Source organism: Vulpes vulpes, chromosome 4, assembly GCF_048418805.1.
Source record: "Vulpes vulpes isolate BD-2025 chromosome 4, VulVul3, whole genome shotgun sequence".
NCBI lineage: Eukaryota > Metazoa > Chordata > Mammalia > Carnivora > Canidae > Vulpes > Vulpes vulpes.
The window spans coordinates 54,099,706-54,126,230 of NC_132783.1; the positions used below are offsets into that span (position 1 = coordinate 54,099,706).

A 26,525-nucleotide genomic window follows, 5' to 3' on the forward strand; every position below is an offset into this window, starting at 1 on the left:
GGCCTGGGCGGCTGTGTATGCACCCACTGATGTTTCTTGCGGCTTGGGCAACATCTTGAATTGAGTCAGTCCTTAGCTAGTCAACAACTAAACAGATTCTCTCTTTTAAAATCTGTATTTATAAAATCTGTATTTAGGGTTGGATGGGCTCCCTAACTGTATAATGGGAGGAGCTAGGATGGTGAGATCATGCCAAGCTGCTGAGGCCATTCCTAGATCGTGTGAGTAGCAGAGAGAAGATACTTATCCGGAGTTGGACAGAAAAGTGGAGGGAGGAGCTGACTCCATTCCAGTGGAGCTTCCATTCTGAACCGTGGCTAATCTGAGAGGATTTCTATACAGACTAGAACTCTTGCATAACAAAATACAAAATAACTACTCGAGGGGATTCAAACCCAGCCATTTCATCCCAAAGTCAATGATTTCCCACTGGAGAAACAGTAAGTATGTGTAAATTAGTAATTAGATGGGGAAAAAATTTCATAAGGAACCTGAAAATGCTGCAGCTGGTTATAGAAAACCAGGAAGAATACAATAATGGGAAAACGTGTTGGGGAAGAGAGGACATAGTAAAAGCACACCTAGATCAGAACAAAAGTTTTGTTTTTTTTTTTAAGATTTTATTTATTTATTCATGAGAGACAGAGAGAGAGGGGACATAGACTGAGGGAGAAGCAGGCTCTCCCTGCAGGGAGCCAGCTGGGGGACTCAAGCCCAGGACCCCGGGGAACACGATCTGAGCCAAAGGCAGCCACTCGACCACTGAGCCACCCCCGTACCCTAGACCAGAACAAAAGTTAACCAAACTCCTACACTACATTCCTGACTACATTTGAGGCTCTTACTTCCCCGCTTCTCATTTACTGCATCCTGCCATCTGAGTCCACCACACCTATGAAACATTCATCTCAAGGGTCCACAACCACCTCCTTGGATAAATACACTGATTCCTTGCAGTTTTTATCTTATTTGACCTCTTTTCAGCTTTCGACATTCCTGACTACCCCCCTTTCATTTAAACAGTCTCCTCTCTTAGCTTTCTTGCCACCTCTTTTCTGGTTTTCCTTCAAAATATCCAGCAACCGCTTCTCAGCCCTCTGATTGTTGATGTTCCCCAGGTACTACCATCAACCCGCTTCTCAGTGAGTACCCTCCTTGTGCAAGCCAATACATTATGACTTGACCCATCATCTGTATACTGATGACTTTGACCAGCCCATGGGTTCTCTCCTGAGCTCCAGCTTAAACATCCAGACATGAACTGGAAATGTCCATTCGAAGAAGGTCCTGTAAGCACCTCAATTTCAACATATCCAAAGTGGAATTCCAACCCAAGTCTATGCCTTCGAATCTGTCTATCTCGTGAATGGCAATGTCTCCCACTCAGACCCCTTTCCTCCTTCACTTCTGTAATTTGTCTTCTCTGCTCCAGTCTCACTGCCATTCCATTAGATTCAGCTGACACTGTTGTAGCTTCCCAGCTGATTTGCTGGCCCTTGGCATCATCCTTTGTCCATTCTCCACATGCTGGTCATTGCACGCTCAATCACCTCCTAGAGAAGTTAACACTCTTGGGCACTGCATAAAAGACCCTTTCTTTGTGGTCTCTTCCCTGCTACTGCTCCAGTGTAATTTCTTCCACTTCTAATCTCCCATGGTAAGCTGTAACCCAGCTTAGGTCCATTTTTCTCTCTCCCTGTAACACATCTCCCTTGCTTCTTTCCCTGGTGAAATTCAAAACTCAGATGTCATTCCCCCTGGGATGTTTGTTCTGAGATTCCTCCAGTTTGAATTAGATTCTCCTTTTATTGATGCCTGTAACATCCAATACTTGCTTCTCTCCTAATACTTTCTACTCAATATCATAACACTTTGTTTCCTTCCTTTCTCCACCTTTAGATTGTGAATTCCTCCAAGGCAGGGACTTGGTCTTCCTATATAATCCTAACCACACAGTCTGGCACATCATAGGCATTCAAGAAAGTTTGGATGCGTGAAAGAGACATAATTGAAACAGGGGAGATTTATTATCTCATTCCTGAGCCTTATTTTAATACTTGAGAGTACACCCTTCCCAAAAGATGAATCACGGAAAGAGGAAAGATCACTGTGTTGCTAAGAGGAATGAAGTCCTCAGGTTTCTTCATTTACAACCAAACTGGATAGGTTGGCCTAGCACTGTTGGTGTAAGATCTTGTTCAGCCGGTATTAGCAAGTTATGCTGGCACAGCTGAGAAAGTATGACATGGTGCTTGAAGTAAAAAACAATGATAATGCAAGAAGATCCAAATATAAGAATCTTCTTAGGTGTTGCCAGGAACATCCTTCCATGGTGATGTTTCTCTGATGACAAACTTGCTTTTAAGGATCAAAGAAATGGGAGAGGCATTTCTAATGCCAAAGCTTAAATCCAAAGACATGAGAGAGTTCTGCCTTAGAGTTCCTATTTAGAAACCGAGAGAAAATAAGAATCAGGGCTTTTAATCTAATGCTCTTGTGTTCAAGATTGCACAGTTTGTTAAGTGCCAAACCAGGAAACTGGCTTCCAGGCTGTACCCTAGAGGTCACTGTGCAGTTCTCTGAGGAAATTTTACTCAGTCATAGGCAGACACATGGTGCACACTTAATCTGCTGAACGAAGGAGAGAGTGAATGAATGTGCTCTACCATAGTGCTGTAGATGAAAGGGAAGAGCACTGTCATTTCTCGAAGATGGAAAGTTTCAGAATTGGGTGGGAGGGAAGATAAATATTTATTTCAAATATAAACTTTATCAAAACAAAGGCAGAAAAAATGTTTGGAAGTCAGAAAGATCTATGTTAGGGGCACCTTGGTGGCTTAGTCCGTTAAGCATTTGACCCCTGATCTCAGCTCAGGTCTTGATCTCAGGGTCATGAATTCAAGCTCCTCATTGGGCACCACGCTGGGCATGGAGCCTATCAAAAAAAAAAGATCTATGTTAAGCTGCTGAATCATTTGTCACTAATTTCAAGGGATGATGAAAAATTATCTTATAAAATGTTGACATGTCTGCATCGGAAGCATCAGGGCAAAATGCTTGAGTGGGAAGTCTGAATTGCCTGAATCCTTTCTTCCTCACCTAAATAACTGAGCAAATTATGTAACCCATGCTATGAGTCAGTTTTGTCATTTGCAAAAATGGGGCTAGTAACAACCCATAGGGTTGTTATGAGACATAAACAGTTAATATACAACCTACAGAGTCATATATTCCATTTTCTACCACTAGTTCCTGTCTCTCTAGGGTCAGTGTTGTTTGGTAAATGTTTCTCTGCTTGTTCTTTTGCCCCCTCCTCTTATATGCCTTTCTTTTCCTCTCACAACTTTCTACGCTTTTCTCTTTTTTCATTATTTCTCTCTCTGCCTGACTGGATTTCTTCTTAATATTCTAATACCTCTCCCTCACTTAAAAAAATGACTGATGGCTATGAACTTTAGTAAATCTACAGAACAAGAAACTTAATGACTGTTAAGACTTTGTTTTCCTTTTTCCAAACTAATTTCCCATCTCTGCCATGATCATACATCCTTTTTACGTTTTAAAGTCAGTGAATACATTCATGTTAATTCATGTTATTTTAGTTCTGATTTTTTTCATCTGATACAACTTTATATTGAAGGGGATCAGCATATGCCACTTTGATGTAATTATTTTGAGTTGAAATTGAGAGTCAACAGATGCAGGAAGAAGCCTTCTTGGTGCCTCTGTTGTCTCATTAAAAACAGAAACTTCTGAAAAATGAGGCTGTCATAAATCCCTTTTCAGGATGGGCCTACTTCCAGAAGTACAAAAGTAATCCTACCATAAATCAAATCCTCTGTGGCCATGAAGAAGATGGAAAAGGCCATTCACACATTCATAAACGGATATTATCACAAACTTTTTAAAAAAGATTTATTTATTCATGAGAGACATAAAGAGAGAGAGTAAAGACAGAGGCAGAGGGAGAAGCAGACTCCATGCAGGGAACCTGATGTGGGACTCGATCCTGGGACTTCAGGATCATGCCCTGAGCCAAAGGCAGATGCTCAACCACTGAGCCACCCAGGCCTCCCTATCACAAACTTTTTTTAATCTCTAGTTTGTTCTAAAAACCCATTTATCTTTCCTAAAGTAACTTGTTTTTTCTTCTTATAGAAGCCTTTTCTCCACTTCCCTCATTCCCCCACTAAGTTGGGTTAATAAGTCTCTAACTTAAATGTAAATAAACCTTTTTTTCTCCTGTTAGTATGTCATTTGTCAGTTTAATTTGCAGGCCCCCAGGAACTATATCTAAGAGGGTAGAGCAAAAAGTTTTACTCCCTAGACAGGTCATATGCTATGCATCAATATAGACCATATACTTGTTAATTTTTGTGATTGCAATATCATATATCATGGTTTATGCTGCATTCCCTTCTTGTGGGGCACATTGTTTCGAGGATTTTATTATTTTGAACTCTTTCCTTCCCTTATACCACTTTTGTTGCCTTATATATCTGTCTGCCACAGAAGATATACACAAATATACAAATTCATGATTATATAAGAATATTTAAAATGTGCTGTATTTGTTGTGCAGATCTTTAGCCTTGTGGAGAAACAGAAAAATCAGGCAGAATTGCCTTCCGGAGAGTGTCTCTTCTCTATGGAGCTGATCTTGATACCAGTGATAAACATTATTGTATCTAGATTTCTCAGATTATAAACATTTATTAACAGCTGCACAAATGTAACAGGCAATAAAGAGAGGTGGGGTTGGTCTGCCTAATAAAAATACTTCCTTTGATTTGAGTTTTCTTCTCCTAGAGGCTTTTGCGTTACCAGTTCAGTAAATAACAAGTATGAAGAGTTAACAAGGACAGTTTGTCATAGTTACTAATTTTCTTTTGTGCTGTATGGCTTTTAAAATTTGGAAGCAGCCACTGAAGTAGATTTGGCATTTCAAGTTTCTGCTACAAGTGTGATTTTATTTTAAGTAATAGTTATAGGCTCAGTTTATAATATCATTTGGTTTATAATGCTGATTATAAAGCCTTGATTAAATAACTACTGTGTAAACAGCACCATACTGTCAGACTATAAAAGCCTAGAATGAGGCCCTTAACTCTCAGAAGTTTGAAACTGACAAAATGAGAAGCCAAAGCTGTAAGTGCTGAGGAGCTTGTAAATAATCATTGTGAGTCTTGATAATAAAGATATGGAACATAGAGTTTTTGACTCTTATTAAACAATTGCTAAGTCTTAGGTTGCTTTTAAACCTTAAAGGAAATTTGGAGCAACTTTTCCATACCCTGGAACATAGAAATAGATTATCACAAATTTCCTTGGATTCATTCTAGAGAATTCTGAAGATGCCATCATAAACCAATACAAGATGGAAAACAAAGTTTGGGATACCAGAAAGGCCCTTTCATAATTTTCAATTGCAAAACAAAGAAATACTCTCTATTAATGCCTGTCAGAGTCCTGGGGAATGGTTAAAGATAGGAAAATAGGACTGGCAAAATATTTATCTGTGAACCATCTTCCCTAGGTCTCTACTTTTATTAATTTGGAGTGAATTCCTCTCCACTGCCATGCTGCTGATTCTGATAAAAAATCACCTGTAGCTAAAAGACTTCTATTGCTCTTTGAAGTAGGGCATGATGCTGGCTGTTTCAAAACTTTCTGTCTCCAGTTCCAAGGACTTCAATACCTACTTCAACAAGATTGGGGATTAAGGGACACGTGGGTGGCTCAGTGGTTGTGCGTCTGCCTTTGGCTCAGGCGGTGATCTCTGAGATTGAATTCTGCATCAGGCTCCCCACAGGGAACCTGCTTCTCTTTCTGCCTCTCTCTCTCTCTCTCTCTCTCTCATGTCTCTCATGAATAAATAAATAAAATCTTTTTTAAAAAAGGATTGGGGATGAACTTCCATGTGCATTCTTTTTTTTTTTTTTAAGATTTTATTTATTTATTCATGAGAGACACAGAAATAGCTGGGGATTTCACCGAGGCTCTAAGAGTGATCAGTTTACTCCTAGCTGCTTGCAAAATAATGACATTGTTAGATAGTGGGCTAAATTAATAGAAGGGCTTCCATTCAATTAGCTTCTGTCCCATGCGTTCTGCTTTAATTTAGCTTTCAACCAGAGATTTTCAAATCTTGTTCCATTAACCCAGGAGGCCCTTAGACATTGTATTCTAACTTTTCAGAATTTGTTTTTTATTTGAAATTGGTGGTTATCTTTTATTCTTTTTTAAAAAAATACTTTATTTATTAATTCATGAGAGACTGAGAGAGAAAGGCAGAGACATAGGCAGAGGGAGAAGCAGGCTCCATGCAGAGAGCCTGATGCAAGACTCTATCCCAGGACCCCAGGATCAGGACCTAGGCTAAAGGCAGATGCTCAACCACTGAGCCACCCTGGTACCCCCAAGAACTGCAATTTTAATGTGGAAAGTCAGGGTAGGCCTCACTGAGAAGTTACCATTTGATGAAAAACTAGGAGGAAGGAAAGGAAAGAATCATATATATAAATGAGGGAAGATCATTTTGGGCAAAGGGAACAGCTAGTGCAAAGACCCTGAAGTGGGTCATGTATATATATTTGAGGTACGGCAGCAAGAAGATAGATAGGTCTGGCTCCGTTACAGTTAGCAAAGAGGAAGGTGAGATCAGAGAAGTAGGGTGGGAGATAACAGATTATAAAGGTCTTTGGTTTTTACTCTAAGAGAAATAGGAAAATATATGAATACACATTGGGAAATCTTTTTTTTTTTCCTAACGATTTTATTTATTCAGTTGTCAGAGAGTGAGAGCCAGAGAGATCACAGTGGGAGAGGCAGAGGGAAAAGCAGACTTGATGGTGAGCAAAGAGCCCAACATGGGGCTTGATCCCAGGACCCCAAGATCATGACCCGAGTGGAAGGCAGACACTCAACCAACTGAGCCACCTAGGCACCCCCACATTGGGAAGCCTTTAAGTAATAAAGATGTATGTTGTCAACAAAGCATCCCTAACTACCTCCTAATCCCATACTACCCAGAGAATGCTGCCATTTTGGGTCATGTTTTTCTGGAAGTTTTTTATATGTGATTATATACATGGATGGGTACATACAAAAACATGTAGTTTGTTTCGTGAGGATGTGCATCTGTTTTAACCTTTATATGTCTGCATTAGCAATTTCCTTTTTACAATTAATATATCTTAGAGATCTTTGTCAAGACAGTACATATATTTCTACCTTTCTTTTAAACTATTGTATAATATTCCATTGTATGCCTGTGCTACATTTTTTAAAACCATATCCTTATTGGTAAAGACTTAGATTCTAATTTTTATCCTTCTTTCCTTTCCCACCCCCTCTTTTGACCTCTCTCTTCCTTGCTACCTTCCTTCCTTCTTTTCTTTTTTCTTTCTGTATTGCATTACTGTTGTCTTAATATTATATTTAATAACATAAAATTACAGGAAACATGGGAGAAAATTAGAAAATTTAAATTTGTGTTACCTTCTGTCAGAAAAGCAATATGTGTTTCCCTAAATTGGAATGACTTATATTTGCCTCAATGGAAGAGAGCTTCAGTTACTTTGTAAGCAAGGATTTATCTAATGTTTATTGTTTTAGAATAAAGGGGAATCATGAGAGCTTGAGCCCACTTACTCTGAGCCTTGCTAGGAGTTCACTGGGTCACCTCAGCCAAGTTGGCCATAGGTTTACATCAGTAGGAAATAAGGATCCAGGGTCCACAGATCCACAATCTATGCTGGGTTCTCCCTTCTCCCCCTACCTGAATACCAACATGGTACACAGCCGGCCGGCTCTCCTGTTAGGTCATGTGTGTTAGTCTTGTTTACCGAACCTTAACATCAGTCAGCACTTGGAGGACAGGTACCATGTCCTACACTCCCTTTTTCCCCCCAGCAGTGTCTAGCTGATTTTTAAAATCATGGGTATTTATTTTTAATATATGTCTTAATTATCCTTAAAATTGTATTTGGGAAGGTAGCTCTATTTGGTTTAGAATAAACCTTGGGATGAAATTTCTGCCACTCTATGGGTTTGTCAGAACTTCTTTTAAGTGTACCATTGATTAGGAAGTTTGTAACTTTGCACTGGTTGCTTTTTACCTTTAGGCCTTGCTTAATACAGACTATTGCATACTACTAGTATAATGCACACAGTCCTTGCTTAATTACGTTCCAGGCAAGATACAGGTACCTCTGCTTTGCCCATATGCTTACATCACAGCAAAATGATCAACTGTGCAATAACTAGGGAAATTATCACACAGGATCACAGTAATATCACATAAACAATTTTTCACCCTTATTCATGTTTATGATAAAGAATAAAATGACATTTGAATCCTCACTGGTCCCTAGGGAGTGTCAATAAATGCTAGTTTCTCTTCTCTCTTCAAAATGAAATAATCAGCCTTATGAATTTATTTATTTATTTATTTTTGAAAGATTTTATTTATTTATTCATGAGAGACACAGAGAGAGAGGCAGAGATACAGGCAGAGGGAGAAGCAGGCTCCATGCAGGGAGCCTGATGTGAGACTTGATCCTGGGACTCCAGGATCACACCCTGAGCTGAAGGCAGGCGCTAAGCTGCTGAGTCACTCAGCTGTTCCATGAGCCTTATGAATTTAAAAAGTAGGGGCACCTGGGTGGGTCAGTTGGTTGAGCACCCAACTGTTGATTTCAACTCAAGTTGTGATCTCACGGTATGGTACTGAGCCTCGTGCTGGGCTCCATGCTGAGTGTGGAGTCTGCTTAAGATTCTATCTCTCCCTCTGCCTCCACCTCTCCACTCACCCCCCCACCACTTGCTCTCACTTTTTCTAAAAAAATAAAATAAAATAAAAATTAGAACATATTTTTTAAAAGTTCAGGTTTATCCATAGAGAAGGCAGAAATTTTACTGCAAAATTTGTTCTAAACCTTGTTTCTGGCTGGAATAAAGAATAATAATATATTTAAAATATGCAAAGTTATGTTATGTGATTAAAATGTAAATTTAGGGATCCCTGAGTGGCGCAGCGGTTTAGCGCCTGCCTTTGGCCCGGGGCGCGATCCTGGAGACCCGGGATCGAATCCCACGTCGGGCTCCCGGTGCATGGAGCCTGCTTCTCCCTCTGCCTATGTCTCTGCCTCTCTCTCTCTCTCTGTGACTATCATAAGTAAATTAAAAAATAAATAAAAATAAAATGTAAATTTATTTACAAGAGTTATCTATGTTCTTCTTGTCATTATATATTTTTTCTCCAGGGGTTCTTAACTACAATTACAACCATAAGAAAGGAGAGGTCCCCTCAGATTAAGAAGTGATCCTCACATTAAAAACAAACAAGGGCACCTGGGTGGCTCAGTTGGTTAAGTCTCTGCCTTTAGCTCATGTCATGATCTCAGGGTGCTGGGATTGAGCTCCACATTGGGCTCCCTGATCAGCAGAGAGTTTGCTTCCCCCTCTCCCTCTGACCCTCCTCCCTCCTTGTGAGCTCTCTCTGTCTCAAATACAAAAATAAAAATAATAAATAAATAAATAAATAAATAAATAAAATCTTTAAAAGCAAACAACAAGGGATGCCTCTGTGGCTCAGCAGTTTAGCACTTGCCTTTAGCTCAGGTCATGATCCCAGGATCCCGGGATCGAATCCCACATCAGACTCCCTTCAAGGAGCCTGCTTCTTCCTCTGCCTGTGTCTCTGCCTCTCTCTGTCTCTCATAAATAAATAAATAATAAAAGTCTTAAAAAAACAAAACAACAAACAAACCCTAGAGGAGCTATTTCTTTCTTTCTTTCTTTCTTTTTTTTTATGGAGTTCAATTTGCCAACATATAGCATAACACCCAGTGCTCATCCCGTCTAGTGCTCCCTTTAGTGAGGATCTATTTCTTTATGATTATAGAATTTCTGTTTGGCGTAATGAAAAAGTTTTGGAAATAGGTGGTGGTGGTAGTTATATAACATTGGCATGAATGCAATTCATGCCACCGAAACAGACACTTAAAAAATGGCTAAAATGGCATATTTTATTATTTTACCACAATAAAAAAATGATAAAAATAAATAGGTAGACTTTCTTCACAACATCAAGATTTTTTTAAACTTTCACTTCAATAAATATTTATTGAATGCCAGGGGAAGATGGAGGAAAACAAATATATTTATTGAGTGCATGATTTGTGCTTAGGTATGAGCAAAAGAAAGCTCAGCATGGTGACTTAAATATAAAGAGAACTTACAGCATGGCAAGCTCAATCATTGGCATTTCCTGTATCTCATGATAGTATCAGGCCATCTCTGTAAGGCTGGTATCATTTTTGTCACCCTTTTATAACTGGGGAGGCATGGGTGAAAACACTTGTCAAGACTCGTAAAAAGAGGGACCAGAAGCTCTTGGTAAATATCCTATTATTTCACTTGACTTCATCATGTTTTCAGAATATGAAATGCCTATTTAATATGGTCTCATGTTCCTATTAAATTTCTGGGATAGAAAAGGAGAACACTAGAAGGCTAGCATGTTCTAAATATAGCTGCTCTCTCCTCTTCCAGTCTCTGGTGGGTCTTTGCCCTGAAACCTAATGCTGTCTTTGCTTTGGTTTCTTTCACTTCCTTTTGAATCTGTTATCTTCCTTCTCTGACTCTTTTGCCAGAAGGCAGGGCCTATGAGAGGAGACCCTCAATTTCGTCAGAGCTAGCAAAAGACAGGAAGTTTACACAGAGCAAAACTATTTGCTAGAATTGCTTTTGATCCTCAAGCTGTTGGTAGTGTCTGAGATGCTGTCACCAGGATTCTGTTGCACAAAGAGAAAGATAAAAATATCTCTCTGATGGGTGCATTTTCTCTCTTTCCCATCCTCTTGCCAGGAACACTGGAAAAGGCTCCCAGGCTGATTGGAGGCATTAGGTCGTCGGTTTGAATCTCAGTGTTTGAGAAAGAAATGTGGGTAGTACCCGGCTCATGGTGGAGAAGAAAGGAACTCAGGGCGATAGGAGAAGCCTCGACTGCACCCTGCCCATTTCCTCCAGGCTAGTTTATTTGGAAAGCCTCAGTCTTTCTGGTCCATTGCAGGACCACGCTGAGGGGCTGCTGCATTTCCTCTGATTCTTTCCCTAGCCCCCGAGGGCTGGCAAAGGGAAGCTCCTGGAACTTTAAGGGACATGAATCTTGGGCAGAAGTCTCTATAGAAAAACGTACAAGAGTAGAAGCCTTCTCCATATCGCCACTGCCTCTCTTCCAAGGCTGGGGCTGCTTCATCACACGTCGTAACTGAAGTGAGTTGTCTGTTTTTATTTTTTCAAGTGTTCTGAGTAGAGAATCTTGATTCGTTTTTGGTATGCTTCTTAACAAACCTGTCACTTAAACCAGTACTTCTCATACTCCATTGTGAATATGAATCACTTGGACATTTAGTTAAAAAGCAGCAGAATTCTGTGGCCCTGGTTTGGGCCTGAGACTGCATTTCTGACAAGTTTGCAGGCAATCTCAGATCTGTTAGTCCGTGAACCGTGCCTTGAGTAACAAGGGTGTAAATCCTCTGGGGTTTTTTGTTTTGTTTTGTTTTGGGGGGAAAAGGATTGGGGGTTGCTGGTGGAATGAAGGTATTTAACCAAGAATGTGATTTAATGTAGAGCACCTGAAAAGAAAATCAGTCACCATTCCTGCCCTGGTTGTATCTGCTTTAAAGGACTATCTCTAAAATTTGGGGTTTCTGTTAAACAGTTCCAAGTGTGCTAAGCCAAGTCATCCCTAGTGAGAGAGAATGTTGGGCTGCTCTTTAGACTGCATGGATCACTTTGAGTAGAGCCAGAAATCCTTTAATTTTTGCAATTTAGGGTATGAGGTGTCCTATCACACCTCAACTGGTACAGCTAGTGGTCACTTTGAACATTTCGGTTTCAATGAAAAATTATGCATGCTAGAAAAATAATGGTGTTTTGCACCTATCATTTGGAGGTAAAGATTGTAAGGCGTATGAGTCTACTACATAGTTTAAAGTCAATTCAAGTAAGGAATATAATGAATATGTTTTATATTCTTATGAGAGGCCTTTAAGTTCTCCTGGTACTAGCTCCCTCTCTTAAATGATACACATTTGGGGATCCCTGGGTGGCTTAGCGGTTTAGCACCTGCCTTCAGCCCAGGGCATGATCCTGGAGTCCCCAGATCGAGTCCTGCCTTGGGCTCCCTGCATGGAGCCTGCTTCTCCCTCTGCCTGTGTCTCTGCCTCTCTCTCTCTCTCTCTCTCACAAATAAATAAATAAAATCTTTTTTAAAAAAATGATACACATTTGGGATACCTGGATGGCTCAGCGGTTGAGCGTCTGCCTTTGGCTCAGAGCTTGATCCTGGGGTCCTGGAATCAAGCCCCACATGGGGCTCCCTGCAGGGAGCCTGCTTCTCCTTCTGCCTGTGTCTCTGCTTCTCTCTGTGTCTCCCATGAATAAATAAATAAAATCTTTAAAATAAAATAAATGATACACATTTATCTGAAAGTCACTTTTAATCCAAAAGAGACAAGCTAAGAGGAAAAAAAAATGAATATTAGATCGGAAGTCTACCTATTCTGTCCCTAGTTGAGGGGAGAAAATAGCAATGGGAAAAAGGGGGAAATAAAGAGTGTGGTGGCCTGGGATGTCCTAGCTTAGCTACATGAAATGAATAAGGAAACCTTATTCAGCCTAGAAATAGAATTCTTACCCACACTGGCATGGGAGTTCTTCCAGAATAGTAGCTCATGTCTTCCTCAGCAGGAGAAATGTACTTGAAACAGAATAAATTGTAAATTGTGCTGTTGTGATGAGTGAACATGCTAAAACTATTTGTCATTAAGTTTAGGAGTATGCGATGAGATCAAAGTTCCGAGGAATGTGCAGGCCTGGTGAAGCACGATAGGAACCCATTAAACCATCCCAGAGATAGGGGAATTGCTTCTGTTTGAAATGAGCTTCAGATAACACTCCTTTTAATTATGGGGTATCACCAGAGGTGTTACTGAAAGATAACAACCTGTGTGGCACAAACATTGACCAATCAGCACAGAAGCTACTGTAAAGAGCCCATACAATAGCAGCTGCTAGGCAGTAAGAATGTTCAGGACTGTACATTGGCCTCAGCTATTATAGGTCTTTTTTTTAAGATTTTATTTATGTATTTGAGAAAGAGAGAGAGCACTTGCACATGAGAACAGGGGGAAGGAGAAGGGCACAGGGAGAGGGAGAAGCAGACTCCCTGCTGAGCAGAGAGCCTCATGTGGGGCTTGATCCCAGAACCCTGAGATCATGACTGGAGCCGAAGGCAGAGGCTTAACCAACTGAGCCACCTGGGCGCCCTGATATTGTATGTTTTAATTAAACTTTCTGTGGGGAGGAGACATTATAAAGCTACAGATGAGTTCAGGGATATTAATGGTATCCCTGCCACCATCTGCCAAAGCTCTGGCAGATGAGGCCACTTCCCTCTGTTCTCTCTTGTCAAGCCCAGAACAACCCTCATCGAAGCTGTGTATCTCTAGCAACCTACACTAAAGAGAATTATCGTAAGTCACTACAAGATTCAAAATCCTACCCATTTCCTGAGTAGAAGGGAAGATGCATATATTCTGTTGTAAAGAGTTACAGCAAGGGATCCCTGGGTGGCTCGTCAGTTTTGCACCTGCCTTCAGCCCAGGGCATGATCCTGGAGTCCCGGGATCAAGTCCTGCATCAGGCTATCGGCATGGAGCCTGCTTCTCCCTCTGCCTGTGTCTCTGCCTCTCTCTTTCTCTGTCTGTCATAAATAAATAAATAAATAAATAAATAAATAAATAAATAAATAAAATCTTAAAAAAAAGAAAGTCACAGCAGAAAATGAAACTTGATCACGATGTTATCCTTCCATACAAAGCATTGTTGCATATGTTATCCCATTTGATTTTCACAACTGTCATAGGGTACAGGTCAAGGAACTTATTATTTTAACCTGTTATTGAAGAAAGTCAGACTCTGGGTAAGCAATTTGCTACAAGGCACATAGCTGGTTAGTGGGCGTGCTGGATTTGCTCATGGTTCAGGTTAATCTTGTGCTTTTCTTGCTCCTCTCAATCATTCTCTCAGGATCTTTGAAAACCTATATTGTTCTGTACTAGGTCTGTTTTCTTTTTATGTCATAATTTGAAAACTTTGTACATTGAAAATAATTCTGTTTCTACTTCTTTTGTCAAAATTGTTCTTATGTTTGTCTTAAGCTTTGCCTTCATTAAGACCTTTACCCCACAGGAGTAAATGTTTTAGGGCAGTGGGTCTCAGACTTTATCATTCTTTCTTTTTTTAAAGATTTATTTATTTATTCATGAGAGAGAGACACACACACACACACACACACAGACAAACAGACAAACACAGGCAGGGGGAGAAGTAGGCTCCATGCAGGGAGCCCGACCTGCGACTGGATCCCAGGTCTCCAGGATCACACCCTGGACTGAAGGTGACGCTAAACCGCTGAGCCACCGGGGCTGCCCAGACTATCATTCTTAAAAATCACCCAGGGATAGGCACCTGGATGGCTCGTGGGTCCCTGATGGATGTTTGGTGAGTGAATGAGTGAATGAGAAACCATCAAATCCTCCTTGTGGTCTACAAGTTTCTGTGATCTGGCCCTGACTTATCCTTGTAACCTCATCTCTCTCCTCTCTCACCTTTATTCTGATCACACTGGCCTTCAAGCCTTTGAAAATGCTCAACTGTGACCTCTAGTCCAAAGAGTGTCAAAACACTGCCTGTGGGGCAAATCTGTCCTACCATCTATTAAGATAAAGTGTTATTGGGGCACCTGGGTGGCTCAGTCGGTTAAGTGTCTGCCTTTGGCTCAAGGCGTGATCCCAGGTCCAGGGATTGAGTCCTGCATTGAGCTTCCTGTGAGGAGCCTGCTTCTCCCTCTTCCTGTGTCTCTGCCTCTCTCTGTGTGTCTCTCATGAAACAAATAAATAAAATCTAAAAAAAAAACAAAAACCCTCTAACTTCAATAAAACTATAGTAATTAAAAAAAACCTGTGGTAATGGCATAAAAAAAAATACAGACCAATGAAATGGAATAGAGAGCCCTCAAATAAACTCTCATGTATGTGGTCAAAAGATTTTTGACAAGGATGCTAAGACCATCCAATGAGGAAAAGAGTCTTTTCCACAAATGGTGCTGGGAAAAGTGGATAACCACATGCAAAAGAATCGTCAGACCCTCATCTTATACCATATACAAAAATTAAGTCAAAATGAACCAAAGACCTAAACATAATAGCTTAAAGTATAAAACTCTTAGATGAAAACATAAGGGAAAAGCCTCATGACATTGGATTTGGCGGTGATTTCTTGGGTATGACACCAAAAAGCACAGGCAACAAAACAAAAACTAGATGAATTGGGCTTCCTCAAAATTAAAAACTTGCATGTCTCAAAAGACATTATTAAAAAAGTGAAAAGACAACCTACTGAATGGGAGAAAATATTTGCAAATCATATGTCTGATAAGGGGTTAATATCTAGAATATATAAAAAATTCATATAGCTCAACAACAAAAGCCAAACAACCCAATTTTAAAAGGATAAAGGACTTGAATAGACATTTCTCCAAAGATGATATAAGCATGTGAAAAGATGCTTAACATCACTTATCATGAGGGAAATATAATGAGATACCATATCATACTCACTAGGATGGCCATAATAATAATTTAAAAAAGGAAAATAACAAGATTTGGCATGGATATGAAGAAAGTGGACCCTTCATGCTTTGCTGGTAGGAATGTGAAGTGATGTAGTGCTATGGAAAACAGTTTGGTGTTCCTTAAAAAATTAAACATAGTGTTACCATATGATCCAACATTTCCACTTCTGATAAGGGATTAATATCTAGAATATATAAAGAATTCCTGTAGCTCAACAACAAAAGCCAAGCAATCCAATTTTAAAAGGGTTGAATATTGAATATTAAAAGAATCGAAAGCAGGCAGGCACTCAAATAGAAATTTGTACACTTGTATTCATATCAGCATTATTTACAAAAGCCAAAAGATGAAAGTAATTCAAATGTCTATCAATAGAAGAATACACTAAATATGTATTATAATGGAATTTTCCATTATAATGGAATATTCGTTTAAAAAATTCTGACACATGGATGAACCTTGATGACATTATGCTAAGTGAATTGTGCTAGTCATCAAAGGATAGATACTGTATGACCTATACACTTATATGGTTCCTGCAGGAGTCAAATAGAAACAGAAAGTAGAATAGTGGTTGCCACTGGGGTGAGGAAGGACTGAATCAGTTATTGTTTAGCAGGTACAGATTTTCAGTTTGGGGAAATGAAAAAGTTCTGGAGATAGGTGGCAGTGATGGTTGCACAACAATGTTAATGTACTTAATGTCACAAAACTCTACTCAAAAGTGGTAAATTTTATATAGATATTTTACCACAGTGAAAAAAACCAGGTTTTTGCATGACTGGTTCTTATTCTTCGGTTTTCAGCTCAAATGGTATTTCCTCAAGGAAGGCTCCCATTATTCTATGTAATTTCCTTATATGACATATCATTTTCTGAAAGGTATCATATCTATATCTATATCTATTTATCATTTGTCTTCATTAGAATGTAAACTTCCTAAGGATAAGGCCTTTGTCTAATTCAAAGCTATATCCTAAGACTTGGTTCTTGGCACATGGTAGATGCTTAATAAATATTTGTAGACTAAACTACAGTTGACCTTTGAACAACATGAGTTTGAACTGTGTGGGTCCACTAACATATGGATTTTACCAATAAATATATTGGAAAATTTTTGGAGATTTGCAACAATTTGAAAAAACTCACAGATAAACTGCATAGCCTAGATGTATCAAGAAAATTAAGAAGTTAGATATGTCATGAATGCAAAAAAATATATGTAGATACTATTTTGTAATTTACTATCATAAAATATACACAAGTCTATTATAAAAAGTTAACATTTGTCAAAATGAATGTGCACAGGGGTGTCTGGGTGGCTCAATTGGTTAAGCATTCTACTCTTGGTCTCGGCTCAGGTGGTGATCTTAGGGTCATGAGATTGATCCGTGTCCTGGCCCACACTCAGTGTAGAGTCTCTCTTGCTCCCCCTCTTCCTCTGCCCCTCCCCTTACTCTCTCTCTCAAGTAAATACATCTTTTTTTTTTAATTTTTAAAAAATATTTTATTTATTTATTCATGAGAGACACAGAGAGAGAGAGAGGCAGAAACACAGGCAGAGGGAGAAGCAGGCTCCATGCAGAAGCCCAACGTGGGACTTCATCCTGGGTCTCCAGGATCATGCCCTGGGCCAAAGGCAGGCGCTAAACTGTTGAGCCACCCAGGCATCCCAATAAATACATCTTTTTTTTCTTAAAAAAAAAAAAAAAGTATGTGCACTGGGATGCCTGGGTGGCTCAGTGGTTAAGCATCTGCTCACGGCATGATCCTCGGGTCCCAGGATCGAGTCCTGCATCAGGCCACCCGCAGGGAGCCTGCTTCTCCCTCTGCCTATGTTTCTGCCTCTCTCTGTGTGTCTATTATGAGAAAATAAATAAAATCTTTAAAAAAACAGTATGTGCACAAACACAGACCATACATGATGCCATTTGTGATCAAGAGAAATGTAAACAAATGCAAAGATGCAGTATTAAATCATAACTACATAAAATTAACACTAGTACATACTATACACTGCAAGAATTTTATAGCCACCTCTCCTAGCTATGGTGGTGAGCTCGAGTGTTGCCAATATCCATTTAAAATGTTGTGTTAAAATAATAATCTCTGTATGACCCGTTTGTCTCTTCAGTATATTGTGTATCACAGTAAAATGTATTTTCTCGCAGTTCTCCCATATTTTTCACCATGCTTAGTGCAGCATTGTAATCCTTGAATAACACTATGGGACTCATATGAAGTGCCACTGATGATGCTCAAAGTGCTTGCAAGAAACAGAGGAAAGTCATGACATTACAAGAAAAAGTTGAGTTGCTTGATATGTACTGTAGATTGAGGTCTGTGGTGTGGTTGCCTGTTATTTCAAGATAAATGAATCCAGCATAAGAAGCATTAGAAAAAAAAAAAGAAATTTGTGGGGATCCCTGGGTGGCTCAGCGGTTTAGCGCCTGCCTTTGGCCCAGAGCATGATCCTGGAGTCCCGGGATCGAGTCCCACATTGGGCTCCCTGTGTAGAGACCTGCTTCTCTCTCTGCCTGTGTCTCTGCTTCTCTCTCTCTCTCTCTCTCTCATAAATAAATAAATCTTTAAAAAAAATCAAAAAAATTTGTGAAACTGTCACTGTCACTACACCAGTGAGGGTGAAAACTTGGCACTTTGTGTAAAATACCTTTTTACCTCATTTTGAAAATGCAGCTCTTATTTGAGTACAAGATTAGTATACGAAAGGTATACCTATAGGCTCTAATATGATTCTAGAAAATGGGGTCATTATATGACAACTTATAGCAAAAGGAAGATGAAAGATCTAAAGCTGGAGAACTTAATGCCAGCAAAGGATGGTTTGATAATTTTATCAAGAAGTTTGGCTTAAAAGATGTCAACAGGAGAAGGAGCTTCTGCCAACCAACAGGCAGCCAGGTGAGTTCTCAAACCCACTAAGAAAATCATTGAGGAAAAAAGATATCTGCCTTAACAGGTTTTTAATGCAGACCAAAGTGCCCTATTCCGAAAAAAAAGTGTCACAAAGGACATTTATTACTAGGGAAGAAAAGCAAGCACCAGGATTTAAGGCAAGAAGGAATAGGCTAACTGCTGTTCTGTGCAAGTGCAGTGGGGTTTATGATCAGGACTGCCTTATCTATAAAACTGCTAACCCTTGAGCTGTGAAAGGGAAAGATAAACACCAGCCACCACTGTTTTGGTTGTACAAGAAAACCTAGACAAGGAGAACCCTTTTTTCTGGATTGGTTCCATCAATGCTTTGCTCCTGAAGTCAGGAAGTACCTTGCCAGGAAGGGACTGCCTTTTAATGTTCTTTTGATTTTGGGCAATGCCCCTGTCCACCCAGGACCCTATGAGTTCAACATCAAAGGTGTTGAGGTGGTCTACTTGCCCTCAAATTCAATCTCTAGCTCATGGCATCATAAGGACCTTTAAGGCTCATCACGCATAGTACTTTAAGGAAAGGATTGTCAACACTATGAAAGAGAACTACAAGAGAGAGCACATCATGAAAGCCTGGAAGGATCACCCCACTGGAGATGCCGTTGTTGTTATAGAAAAAGCCATGAAAGCCATCAAGCCCCAAACAATAAATTCCTGCTGCTGAAACTGTGCCTAGATGCTGTGCATAACTTCACAGGAATTATAACAAAGCCAATCAAGGAAATCATGAAAAAGATTGTGGATATGGATATGGGGGGGGTGGAAAAGTGGAGGAAGGTTGTGGTAAAGGGTTTCAAGATCTGGATCTTGGAGAAATTTAAGAGCCAATAGACACCACACCAGAGAAATTAACAGAAGATGACCTGATGGAGATGAGTGCTTCCAAACCAGTGCCGGACAATGAAGAGGAGGATGTTGAAGAAGCAGTGCCGGGAAACAAACAGATGTGAAACAATCTGGCAGAAATGTTCTGATTATTCAAGACTGCTTTTGAGTTCTTTCACAACATGGACACTGAAATTAAGCAAATGGTGGAAGGATTGGTATTGTTTAGAAACATATTTAGAGAAAGGAAAAAGCAAGTATGTCAGGCAGAAATTACATGTATTTCCATAAAGTTACACCAAGTGTGCCTGCCCCTCCTGCCTCACCTTCCGCCTCCTCCACTTCTACTACCTCTGCCACCTTGACACAGCAAGACCAATTCCTCCCCTTCTTTTTTTTCCCCTCTCCTTCTTCTTCCTCAGTCTATTCAACATGAAAATGACAAGGAGGACCTTTGTGATGGATTGCTTCCACTTAATAGTAAATAGTTATCATGCCATAAGTTAATAAACAGCTGTTGAGTATGCATGCGAGTGTCTGTGTGAAAATCGAGTAACTGTACAAGAGCTGTATGGAGACATTTTGTGTCCTTATCATCATCATTGCCTGAGTATTCATTGTGTACAACATTGTATGCAAGAATTGTATGAAAGTGGGTAGCCTATCCTTACACAGGCATAAGATGAGTGATATTTAATGTAAAATTAATATTGTGGTACTTTTCTCACTGTTTTACAACTTTGCCTTCAACAAATTACATTACTATATAGTATGCTTCTGTCTCGGTCTCTCTCAGTTGGAATAACTATGTATCAGGCTATTATTACAGGTAAGTGGCTTTTTAAAAAATGTAACAATGTTTCCAAAACTGTATTATGAGGGGCCTCTGGCTGGCTCAGTAGGTGGAGCATGCAATTCTAGATCTTGGGGTCATGAGCTCAGGCCTTACATTGGGTCTAAACCCTAGATTAAAAAAGGAACAATACTGTATTATGAATATGACTATAATACTATAAGCCATAAAAATTTTATAGTGATTCATTCATTATGTGTTGGCTAGGCTACCATGAAGCAATCATATCAATTATACTAAGCTATCATAGAGCAATCGTATTGTTGCTTCTCCATTATCAATGCATGAATCGTTATATCTGTAAATAAATATGATTTCTTCATATTATCTCTTCATTTTTAAAGATATGTATATAGGGCACCTGGATGGCTCAGTGTTTAAGCATCTGCTGTTGGCTCAGGTCGTGATTCTGGGGTCCTGGGATCAAGTTCCACATTGGGGTCCCCCACAGGGAGACTGCTTCTCCCTTTGCCTCTCTCTCTGTGTATCATGAATAAATAAATAAAAATCTTTAAAAAAAATATATATATATATATCCCACCTCTTCTTTATTTATTCATCAGTCAATGGATATTTTATATATATATATAATTTATGTATTGGAATATAATGATAATATATATAATGGAATATTACTCAGCCATAAAAAGAGAATGAAATCTTGCCATTTACAGTGATGTGGATAGAGCTACAGGGTATAATGCTAAGCAAAATAAGTCAGTCAGAGAAAGACAAACATCAAATGTAGAATTTAAGAAACAAAACAAATGAGCAATGGGGAAAAAAAGAGAGAGACAAACCAAGAAACTTACCCTTAATTATAGAGAATAAAATGATGGTTACCAGAGGGGGGGTGCATGGGGGGATGTGTTAAATTGGTGATGGGGATGAAGGAGTGCACTTGTCATAATGAGTACTGGGTATTGTATGGAAGTGTTGAATCTATATTGTACACTTGAAACTAATATTATATTCTGTGTTAACTAACTGGAATTTAAATAAGAATTTGAAAAGATAATATTGAGATAGGCACTGAGAGATGATTCATCTTGTAAACAGACAATATAAACTCACAGTATCAATAACAGTACAGTACTATAAATGTATTCTGTCTTCCTTATGATTTTAATAACATTTTCTGTAGTTCACTTTTTTGTAAGGATACAGTATCTAATACATATAACATGAAATATGGTAATCAACTGTTCCTTGTAAGCTTCTGGTCGACAGTTAGCTATTAGTAGCTAAGGTTTTAGGGAGTCAAAAATTGGATTTTCAAATGCACTGGTGGTTGGTACCCCCAACCCTGGAGTTGCTCAAGGGTCAACTATAATAAAAACAGCTTAATGAGAAAAGAGAAAGGGCTCCACCTGGAGGTTATATTAATAAGTATAATTCTGTGGGAGTTTTAAATGTAGAATATTCAAAAGTCAAAGCCAAACAGAAAATTTAACTTCAATAGTATTAGCTGTGATAATGGAGTGAGAAGTCATGAAGAAGAAATGAATCAAACATTTTTGTATAAACTATTTCCATATGAACTCCCTTCTCAGTCTCCAAATTCTCAGGACTTAAGCAATTCCTCTAGTTCCTCTCCATGTATCTCCCTTTCCTAGTATCTCTCCATGTATCTCCCTTTCATTTACTTACTGTTTATGGATACTTTCATGCTACAATACCAGAATGGAGTGGCTGCTACAGCAACTGCATGGCCCACAATCCTAAAGTATTTGCTCTCTAGCTTTTTCAGAAAAAGCTTGCCAATGGATCCCTATTGCAGATAAAGATAATAGACTGGAAGTATTTGTTTACTATTCTCCAGGAATTCCATATTCATTCAAATAAATTTAGAAATATTTGTTGAGCACCTGCTGTTTCAGGCACTGTCCTAGGCACCAAGGACAAACCAGTGAATGGAATAGAACCTATTCTCATAAAGCTCACTTTCTAGTGGGAGAAGAGAGATAATAAATAATAACCTAATGAATAATTCAGTGTATTAGAAAGTGAGAATGGCTAGAGAGAGAAGTATAGTAAGGGAAGGGGTAATTAGGTAGGCAAGAGAGGTTTCACAATTTTATCTATCTATCTATCTATCTATCTATCTATCTATCTATCATCTATCTATTTATTGAGAGACAGCATGAATATGCATGCATGAGCAATGGGGGAGGGGCAGAGGGAGAGAGATTTTTTTTTTTTTGAAAGGAGAGAGAGAGGGAGAGAGAGAGAGAGAACATGAGTGAGGAGAGTGAGGAGGGTTAGGGAGGGGCAGAGGGAGAGGGAGAAGCAGAGTCTCTGCTGATCAGGGAGCCTGATCAGGGACTCAGAGCTAGATCCCAGGACCCCAAGATCATGACCTGAACTGAAAGCAGACACTTAATGGACTGAGCCACCCAGGTATCCCAGAGAGAGAAAATCTTAAGCAAGCTCCACGCTCAGTGTGGAGCACAATGCAGGGCTTGATCTCATGATTCTGAGATCATGACCTGAGCTGAATTCAAGAATTGGATGCTTAACCAAGGTGCCCCAGGTCTTGCAATTTTAAATAGAGTGGAGGAAAGCATTTAGGTAGAGGAAATGGAGGCAGGAGAATGTCTACATGTTAGAGAAATACCTAGGAAGCCAGCGTGGAGGGAGGAACCATTCCTTTCCATGGTCCCCACCTCCATGCACTCTGGCTCTGTGCAATATTGGCTGCTGGTTTATGGCATACATCCTGTGCTGTAGGACAACATCCTAACATTACATGGTGCCCCAGCTGGCACTATAATTGAGGTTTCAACAGGCCAGATGACTGTTTTATCAAGCCAGCTAGTTCTGTACAATGGAAGTATGTGGTGGATTTTGAAAGCATGAGCCCACTTCTAAACCTGTTTGTTCATAACATATGCCTATGGTCAGAGACAGTTGTGTGGGATACCATGGCCATGGATGAGACATTCCGTAACTTCATGATAGTAGTATTGGCAGAAGCTCTGCAGGCAGAGAAAGCACATTTTTATCTAGAGTATGCAGCTATGCTCAGGAGAGCATAAAGAATGTTTCTCTTTATGAGGGAAGAGTTCTTCATAATCAACTGCCACTAAGTAGCCACCTGTCACCCGGAGAGTGGTGCCATATCAGTGCTTTAGTATTGGCTTCTGCTGCTGGCAGATTGAGCACTCGGTAGAAGTTATAGGCAGGACAGCCTGGGGGAGGTGAAAACCATGTTATTAGTTCACACTTCCCTCTATGCTGCTCTGGCCATATTGTGTATAGACAGGTTGAGCAAGCAGTGGGATGCCTGGAGAAGGAAGCTTCCTTACATTTGCAAAACAGATTCCCTTGATCATCTGAATTTTGACAGCCTCCACCATCATGGGTATTCTCTATTGGATATATACATGGCACTGAAATATTCTCTCACTCCAAGAGTACCATACACAGTCCATCTTGTCATCAATTTTTCAATTAGTTCCTTCCTAGCTCCCAGCTGGTCATCCAATCCAGTAGCCACTGCCCATAAATAATTATAGGTCTTTGTACTTCACACCATAAGACAAACAACCAGAAATACCCCTCAAAATTCTGTCAACTTGGGGGATTTCCCTTCATCATGGTCTTCTGTGGTCATGCCTGAGTGAGTGGTGGTTGGTTGGTCATCCACCTTTGGCAGTGTAGTATCAGGTATAGATCCATTTGAGGACTAGACCAAAGATTCATTCTCTTCTGTGAAAAGCTCACTGGGAATTCCCCAAGAGGACTCCCATATAGGTTAAGGAAAAGATAAAAAAGTGATAGAAAAAGATATCTTGGTAGTTGGAAATGACTGGTTATACATATTCCTTGTGCTTCTGGGTCTGCTAGGACCTGGTCTCCTCTATACTACTTCCATTTTACAGTGGAAATGTTGTTGTGTACATCCAGCTTTGTGGTTCATGATGGGAAGTTCAAGTTGTATAGCCACTTGGTATTGTGTGGTAATATGTTCAGTCTCAAAAACTAGGACCAGTAGCCAGCCAGGAGCTGCTTTTCAAGGGGAGAATATTTGTCATCAGAGGAGGTGTAGCCTTACCAAACATCTAGAGGTCTGTTTTGTGACCATCCTACTGTAGCCTGCCTCAAGCTATATATACAATCTCTCTCTTCAACAAAATACTTCTAATACCATTTGGTCTGCCAGGTCGTAGGGCTCAAGTGTCAGGGTAGCTTCTTTTGAAGCCTTGACATGTATCTGGCCCCACTCAAAAATGGTAGCTTTAGAAGTTATCAAGTGGTTTGGAGCAGCATGCTAAAACAGCATATGATGCCTACAAATTTGAAAGAAGCAAGTATGGTGGGTTTTGGTTTTTTTTTCCTTCATGGTGAGAAGTACAAGGTACAGTAACTTGCTGTCTCGTTTTAGAAGGACTATTCTAAGGTTCCCCAAATGATGGAGACTCTACAAATATCACTGATGTGTAGACCTATTAAACAACAATCTCTGTTCTTGGTATTAATCCCTGCAATTCTCTCAGGGATGTGGTGTAACTTTGTTACTTTTTGGTTCATGTCTTGGTACACCGGAAGCAGGAGCAGGAGTGGGATGGCAGTACCAGGGGATTCTCTTTGATGCATCCTGCCATCATAGCTGTTACTCCATGTGGGGTCCAATGTTAGACTAACTTAGGCCAAGACTCTATCTGGTCATCTCCATAAGGTGCTACTCTGAATTTTTTAACTTGGTGGCATTTTGTGTTCCTGGGAGTCAATGTCATTTCAGAAGCAGTATCTAATAATTCCCAGAATCACTGGGTATTTTCTTTCCCCTAATGTATAGTCACCAAGCAAATCTCTCTGAGGCAATACTATCTAAGGTGTCTCTCTGTACCTATAACCCTTACCTTCACTTAGAAACTCATTAAAAATGAAAATTCAGGGACGCCTGGGTGGCTCAGAGGTTGAGCACCCATTTTGGGCCCAGGGTGTGACCCCGAGGACCCAGGATTGAGTCCCGCATCGGGCTCCCTGCATGGAGCCTGCTTCTCCCTCCGCCTGTGTCTCTGCCTCTCTCTCTGTGTCTCTCATGAATAAATAAATAAAATCTTAAAAAAAAAAAAAAAAAGAAAGAAAGAAAATTCAGGGCAGCCCGGGTGGCTCAGCGGTTTAGCACAACTTTGGCCCAGGGCCTGATCCTGGAGACCCGGGATCGAGTCCCACGTTGGGCTCCCTGTGTGGAGCCCTGCTTCTCTCTCTGCCTGTGTCTCTGCTTCTCTCTCTCTCTCTCTCTCTCTCTCTCATAAATAAATAAATAAAATCTTTAAAAAAAGAAAAAAGAAAATTCAGAGGCATTACACAGTCTCACTAAGTCAGAATCCCTGGGAGTGAGCCTCAAGAATCAGTGTTGTAATGGGTTCTTAGCACATTTAAAGAGGCACTGGCTTAGATTAGTAGTTCTCAGCAAAGAGTGATTTGCCCCCCAAATAGGGCTGACAAATAAAATAGGGATCCCAGTTAAATTTAAATTTCAGAAAAGGAATAAGTTTGAGTCTGAATTTCAAATTTAATCTGTGTTTTTATTTGCTAAATCTGGTTACCCTACTCTCCAGAGGATATTTGGTCACATGTTAGCAAACATTTTGGTTGTCACAACTGGGGAAAAGGGTATGTGTGTGTTACTGGGTTAGAGACTAGATATGCTACCAAACATCCTACAATGTACAGAATAGCACCCCCCAAAACAAAGAAATACCCTGGTCAAAATGTCAGTAGTACAGAGGTTGAGAAATGCTGGCTTGGAGGAAGATTTATGGTATATTTATGCCTATGGCTATGTCATGGGATCTTTTCTCAGAACCTCCCAGATTTTCCCCCTCATTTGGGCTCTTAGTCTCTGAACTGACTTAGGTCTGGGTATTGGGTACAAAGCATACTTTGGCAACTTGAGTTAGGTTCCACCTAGCTGACTTAGATTTTATATATGTATATATATATACACATATATATACATATATATACATATATATACATATATAAAATACATATATATACATATATAAAATCTTAGTATGCTGCCAGTGTATGATTTCTTTGGACCTCCAAATCAATGAGCCACTGACAAAACACGGATTATATGCCCCATCTGTGGCTTGTTGTGGTCATTGCTCCATGTTGTTTCTAACAGTTCAGTGCTATGCAGGGCCTTTACCATGCGGAATCCCTATAGTCCC

General features: G+C 39.8%; 1 protein-coding gene across 1 annotated transcript in view; it reads left to right on the forward strand.

Moving 5' to 3' along the window:
* The first annotated feature begins 10,729 nt into the window (after positions 1-10,729).
* The window catches only part of ABCG2 (ATP binding cassette subfamily G member 2 (JR blood group)), a 144,565-nt gene continuing 128,769 nt past the window's right edge, over positions 10,730-26,525 (forward strand). The window contains exon 1 of the mRNA XM_025998112.2: positions 10,730-11,280. The gene's annotated coding sequence lies outside the window, so the exon portion shown is untranslated. The remainder of the gene's footprint in view (positions 11,281-26,525) is intronic.